The sequence below is a fragment of the Balaenoptera borealis genome, assembly GCF_965194805.1.
Source record: "Balaenoptera borealis genome assembly, chromosome: 4".
NCBI lineage: Eukaryota > Metazoa > Chordata > Mammalia > Artiodactyla > Balaenopteridae > Balaenoptera > Balaenoptera borealis.
Window position 1 is genome coordinate 134,484,819 of NC_138861.1, and position 6,885 is coordinate 134,491,703.

Here is a 6,885-nt window from a genome sequence, read left to right on the forward strand (position 1 = left end):
TTTGTGCTTTGATAGACATATTCTTAGAATAAACAAACAAAATAAACCTTAACTTAAGGAAGGTGCTCTACTTATCAAAATTTTTAGTACTGTGGTCTGCTATTTGGAAGATATGTTAGTATAGATGATATTGTTAGGTTTTTCTCTAGGAATTATTTATTTACTGAAAAATATTATTATGCCCATTTTATGCCAGAAACTGTATTAGAGATGTAAATGTAACTATCAACAATTTTGTATGAATAATTTTGTATAAATAAAAACTTTTATAAAGAAAACCTATCTTTACCTATTTGACTTGACTTATGTGAGCAGGTATCAGTTTGTGGGCTGGGGGAAAGGAATGAAAGAAAAGTTTTATCTCCATGTGCACCAGCTACTACAGAGACAAAGGAAGTCAAGAAAATATTTAATTTCAAGTATAAGTATGCTTAGAGTAGAAAATGTGCCCAGGTCTCCTCTTATACCCCACCTATAGCCTACATATTAGCTATCCAATCTTATAGCATGGTGAGCTTTAAAGACCAAATACCTCCTTTAGAGGAAAGAGGTGCCAACCCTCTTTCCCCTAAAAAATGCAGTGTAAAATCCTAATGTCTCAGAGGGTAGAAAATATAGCCATGCAAAATAGAACATGATGGTGTGTGAAACTCAATGTTTATTTGTAAAACATAAGTCATAGTTCTTTTTGCTCTTTTAAATGGCAAATATTTTCTATATTTTCTCAGGATAAAAAACAAAACCAATGAATGATAACCTCTTTTCATCCTCCATGGAGTTATCTATTATATTAGAATGTGCTTTTAACCTGCAGATGTCATATTCACACAATGGTGAACGAATTTAAAAGCTGTGATGAAACAAAACACGGGACTCTCCTGCCTCCTATGGAATAAGGAGGGAGGAGAAAGTATGGTCATCGGGAAGGTGTACTGGGAATTAACCAGATCTGGAAATTATCTCTGTGCCTCTTTTCTATCATCAATCATCATTCATTTATATAAGATTTTCTGACAGTTGAAAATATTAGTTTTCTTTACAGGAGATTTTTATTAATAATCATTAATGGTGAGAAAAAATTAGGGACAATGAGAATAAATGTTGAATCAATGTTGAATAAATTATGGTAGAATGAATAACGCTCACATTTGTTTATCTTTATAGCTCTAGATATAATTGTATACGTGTGTGTGTGTATGTATATATATATATATATATATATATATATATATATATACAGAGATAGATAGAGATAGATGATAGGTAGATAGATAGTCAAGGTAGAAATGTTTGAAAATTTTAGGAAATACTTCACAAATCCTAAGTAAAATGTAAAAAGTAGAAGATGGGCATGGCTTTCTTGAGCTTCAGAAGTCAGTTGGTATAGAGTTTGTACCCGAAAATGTATAGCTCAGCTTTTTTTAAAAAATGCCTTCTCTTTCATAAATCCAAGCTAGCATCTGCTGCAAAATGAGTCTGTGACCTAATGAGATTTTAAATCATCCATAGGTTGAAATATCAGTAATAATTTTCTAGGTAAGGGGATTTCTCTAACCAAGAGGAGTAACTGCCTTTGCTGCATTAATGGTAGATATACTGACTTGTTTGCTACCAAGTAATATGTAGTTAATACTTGGAGGAGAAAGATATACTGAAATTGGAGTTAATTTTAAATGATAATCAATAAGGAAAATTGCTGATTTTTATGAGGCTAAAAACATTAAATTAATTAAATTATTATCTTGTGGGTTGAAGTACACAGGCACATAAATAAGGTAAACATTTTATCACTTAGATGTTTAAATTAGTATTTAATTAATTAATTTAATTAAGACAATTTTAATAAGAGCTAATATCTGATATACTCATACCTATAAATTTTCAAATGTAGTTCTGTCTATTCTGCCTGAGCAAACACTAGTATTTTTTAGCACTTTAAATATTTTATGTCAGGTACCAGTACTACTTTTCCCAGTAAAGTGTTATTTATGGTTAGTATTACAATAAATCTGTCACTAGTATGAGAAAGAAATTTAATTTTCATACAAAAAATATATATATTTTAAATAATAACTGCAGAGCTGCCTGATTTGATCCAGTATTTTTCCTTCAGGTTCTTTAGCACTCTTCTCCCTCTCATCCCCCCACTTCCCACCTGACACACACATAAGTTGAGCCATTTTCTTCCTGATCTTTGGTGGTCTGACTCACTCACAAACTTCTTCAGCAGACTTAGAGATTTTGATGCTAGATAAATGACATTGATATCTACTAATTAAACTACTGCGGGATTTGATAGACCCAGAGATCTTTTATTATATTACTTTATCAATTCTGAGGAAGCCCATTGTTTCAGTTTTCGGTTAAGGCTTTTTCATTTTAAAGACATCTAACTATATAAGATTTATATTTAAATTAAAAGTTCCTTTCTTAAATTTATATTAAAAGAACAAGTTTTTAAATTTTCAGGATTATGTTCTTTGTGCATTTATATCATTAATAGCCTGGATTCTGGAACCAGACTGACTGGATTTGTATCCCAGCTCTATCACTTTTTATCTGTGTGATCCTGGGAAAATTACTTACATTCTTATGCCTTGGTTTCCTCACTTGTGAAAATGGGGATAATAGTAACTTGCCACATTAGGCTATTAAAACATTTTGAGGGGTTAATTAGTTAAAATATGTGATGATTTTAGAAGAGTGCCTGGCATACAATTATTATTTTTAACAATAATATTAAAATATTGTGTAAGAGTAGAATAGTGTAATAGCATTGCTCACCTTATTTCTGTTCAAAAGTAAAACTTTAAAACCTTAATGCCATCTTTGAATTAACAATAAGTAAAAAAGAGGAAAGATTGATATTTAGTATTTGTCACTGTAAAGTCAATTTTTATCATTTTAGTTACAAATTTAATACAAAATCGGTAGAATTGACTTAGAATGACTTTATAGAACCTGAAATATTAAATCACACATTTCAGAAATATTTATATTTTCTTATGGCAGTAAAATATTGGCATATGAAAAGCATGTGTGAAGTCATTATCAGTGTGAATGAGAAGGCCTAGTTTTGATTTTAAAAAGAACAAAACAAACTAAAAATTCATGGTTCAACTTAGTATCCATAGATTTAAATACTGTTTTGTGATTATAAGATGTCATCTTTTAGGAGTTGAGTAGTTTTAAAATGTGTAATCTAAGACTTTGTCTATGGCTTTATAGACCCAGAGAGCTGCTTATCAAATCCAGAAAGCTCAGCAGCCTGTATGGCAGTTCCGTGGAAATTTCTCATGAAAATAAATCAGAAACCCATAGGAAAGAACCACTAGAGGTCATTCAATCTAACTTTTTGACTGTCCACACATGTACATTTAGATTATATCCAATCTAAAGCACTTATTGCATAACATGGTTTATTAAAGACATTAAATTGCTCTTCCATGTTCAAGTATAATTTATTCATTTCAGTTGCCCCTACAAAGAATGTGTGGAGTACCAACATCAATGCATATGGAAAAAAATGTGTCATTTTGACTCAGTGGAATTCATTTTGACATGCAGGTTTTTCTTAATACAAGTGAAAACTTTTCAAACTCACTCCCAAGTCAATAATACTATATAATACGATATTATAGATCAGACAATGTCACAGCAGTTTTGCAAACCTTACAACAACCCTATAATTGTTATTTCCTTCATTTAACAGATGATAACTTTGAGGATCAAAAAGGTAAGTGATATGACTACATCCATATAACAGATTAATGATGGGAATAGTGACTTGAGCAAAAACATCTTGGATCTACAACTCAAGTTCTTATTTAGCACGATGCTACCTTTTGCATATTACACTCCAAGTAAACCCTCAAGATGTGTTTCTAAAATTACACTTAGATGCATGCTGTAAGACTTTTTCATCTCCAGTTAAATGTTAAAATTTCCCAAATTTCATCTTTTTCTTTTAGATATTAAAAAATACTCCTTTTTCCTCTACCTTATAGCTTAATGTAGTAATAATATTTATTAAGTGTATACTACAAGCCAAATATTATGATCAACTCTTTCAAAAATTATTATGCTTAATCTTTGTAACAGCATGGTCAAGTATTATTATCTCAATTTAAAAGATGAATAAAATATGGTTTAGGATAGTTAAGTTAATTGCAGAATTGTTGAATGGTAAGAGATGTATTGAATCATGTTAGTCAACTCCAGATTCCATGTTCTCTAACATTCTCTTAAACACCTGGAAAAATAAAAATGGAAAGGAAGATGAACAAGGAAAAAACGTGATGGGGTAGTCTGTAGACAAGTGCATGAAGCTAGAAGGCTGAAATATATATTTAAAAATATATTTTCAAGTAGCTCCCAAAAATCATAAACAAGATAGAAGAAATTTTTTAAAATAACAGTGTAAAAAAATTTAAGTTGCATAACTAAACTAAAAAGAGAAAACAAGGGAGGAAAACTGAGATATTGGAAACTCTTAATAGAAGTAATAACAGTTTAGAGATTAAGACACAGGATGCGACAATATGGGAACAAAAAGAGCAGAGAGTTTAATGGGAACACACATTTTCTACATGAAAGTAGCAAAGATTCTGGAAGACCCCAAGGCTGCCATGAGGAGAGTCTGGTGCAATCCAAGACACAAAGGAAGAAAAGAAAAAGAGAGAACATGTCAGTGGTTTCATATTTCTTTTGGCAACAAGAAGCTTCAGAATTACATCTGTTTTTCCATTTCCCTTTACTTCTAGTTCTGCTGGATTTGAAACTCCAAACGACCAGTAAATTCTATCCTATACCTTGGTAATCCTGCATAAAACACAGAAAAGTGAAGTACTGATTTAAAATGTGATTATTCGGAAATAAAGTCATTATATCCTGTTCTCCAAACTTGAGAAATTGTGTTGTTAGGATTTCAACATTTGGAGTAGTACAATTTGTCACCTTTTCTCATTTGAAGTAGGTGAAGGAGAAATGGAGATAGAGGAGCCAAAGGCAAAAACATTGACTTCAATGCAAGTAACATTTCAGCTGAAATTGGTTATTTTCTATGTGTGTATATATTCGCACCTGGGAGTCTTAGGCGATAAAATTGGCAAGTAGAACTATGACTTCTAGAGAAAATCCTGGAGCCCTACTTCACAGCACAAAATAGGCACTGGGACAATAACACCTGTAATTCAGTCTTTATATGAATATCTTTGGGTCAGGAAATAGTATTTTTGGCCATAGCCTTTTCATCATTCTCTTAGATGGCTGTGAAAATCTTGTGCAGAGAATGTATACTCCAGAAGTCAAAATAAATTAGAAAGACCTTCCTTCATGAACTTCATTTATTTAATGCAACTGGTGCTCACTACCTCTGTGACTTTGGGCAAGTCACTTTCCATGGTCCTCTCTATTTTCATTCTATAGATGTATTGTTTAAGGCAAGATAATTTATAAGTTTGCTTTAAGTTTTGGTTATTACACTTACTTACAATAACATGACTGAAATGAATTATCAGGCAACAGACATTAAGTACATTTTTAATAACTGTACTGTGTAAAGGACAGATGGGCTTCAACCATTTAATGACTAGGTGTATGTCAGTTATGTGTTAAATATTTGATTACATTCTTAACATGGCAACCAAAAGATCAAGTTATTAAGGATATGCTTGTATTTCTGTTACTGAATTCAGGATACCTCCAATATTGGTTTCACACTTGGGTGAAGGGTTTGGAGACCCAAGTGTTGCTCCCCTTTCTCTTTTCTTTCTTTGTAACTGCTCCCTCAGAGGATAAAGGGGCATGATGCTTACCACATTTAAATGTTTAATGGCACTCTGGAGTTTCCTTGCAATTTACACTTTAGAAAGCATAGCACTCTTGTAAATTTTAGAACTTAGAAGTGTCCCTTCCCCCACAGGAGCCACTAATCTCACAGGAAGGGAACGGGGAGGGGGTGGAATCTCACACAGTTTAGAGATTTACAAGTCTGTGGTGAAGTTTGGGATGTAAATTGCTGGGAAACCTAAGAGTATATTTAAATATTTAAAGCTAAGGGACACCTAGGTCCTTCCTCCTGTTTGAAACTAATTAGATCGATAGGGAGTTAGAAGGAGGAGTAGGAAGATGCCTGGCATGATCCTAAAATTTAAGCCCTCTGCCAAAAAGAAGAGGAGAGTTCACCGAGCTGCCCAAGTTCCATTTTGTATCAAGCATTTAAGTTAAAGAGTCAGAAGATTCTCAGAGCAGGTAGAACTTCTTATACGGAAGATTAATAAGAACAACGGCCTTGCTTCTAGAATTCAAAAATCTTCAATATTTAAGTGACGTGATTGTGGTTTCCATAACACAGCCTAGGGCTTTAAAATCCTCCATTTTTATTTCCTGTTAACTGAGAATATCCTATTGGACATTTCAAAGTAGCCTCCTTCCCTTTTAACCTAGTGGAAACAGAATGCTGCCAGAGGGTCATTTTGACACATAACCCAATCAGAATCACTGCATCAATGACCTCAGACAAAGGTTTCAGCTCCACAGTATTGTACTGTCCAGCAATTAAGAGCATTTGGAAGCAAAAAGCCCTAGCTTTGAATCTCATCTTTTTCACTTAAGAGCTACGTGATCTGTGCAAATTATTCTGTTTCCTCATCTATAAAATCTAAATGATAATAGCATCACCTATTGCTGAGGTTTGTTGTGTCAAATAAATTAGAACAAATAAAGCACTTATCATTGTGCCTATCTCCAAGTTACTGTTCAATGAATGCAGATATTGCTATTTTGTATTTATTTTTAATGACATTTTAAACATCCCTATCAATATTATTCATAATTCTAGTTAAAAAAAAATAAACCATACTGAAAAATGGCAGTCCTCTGTTC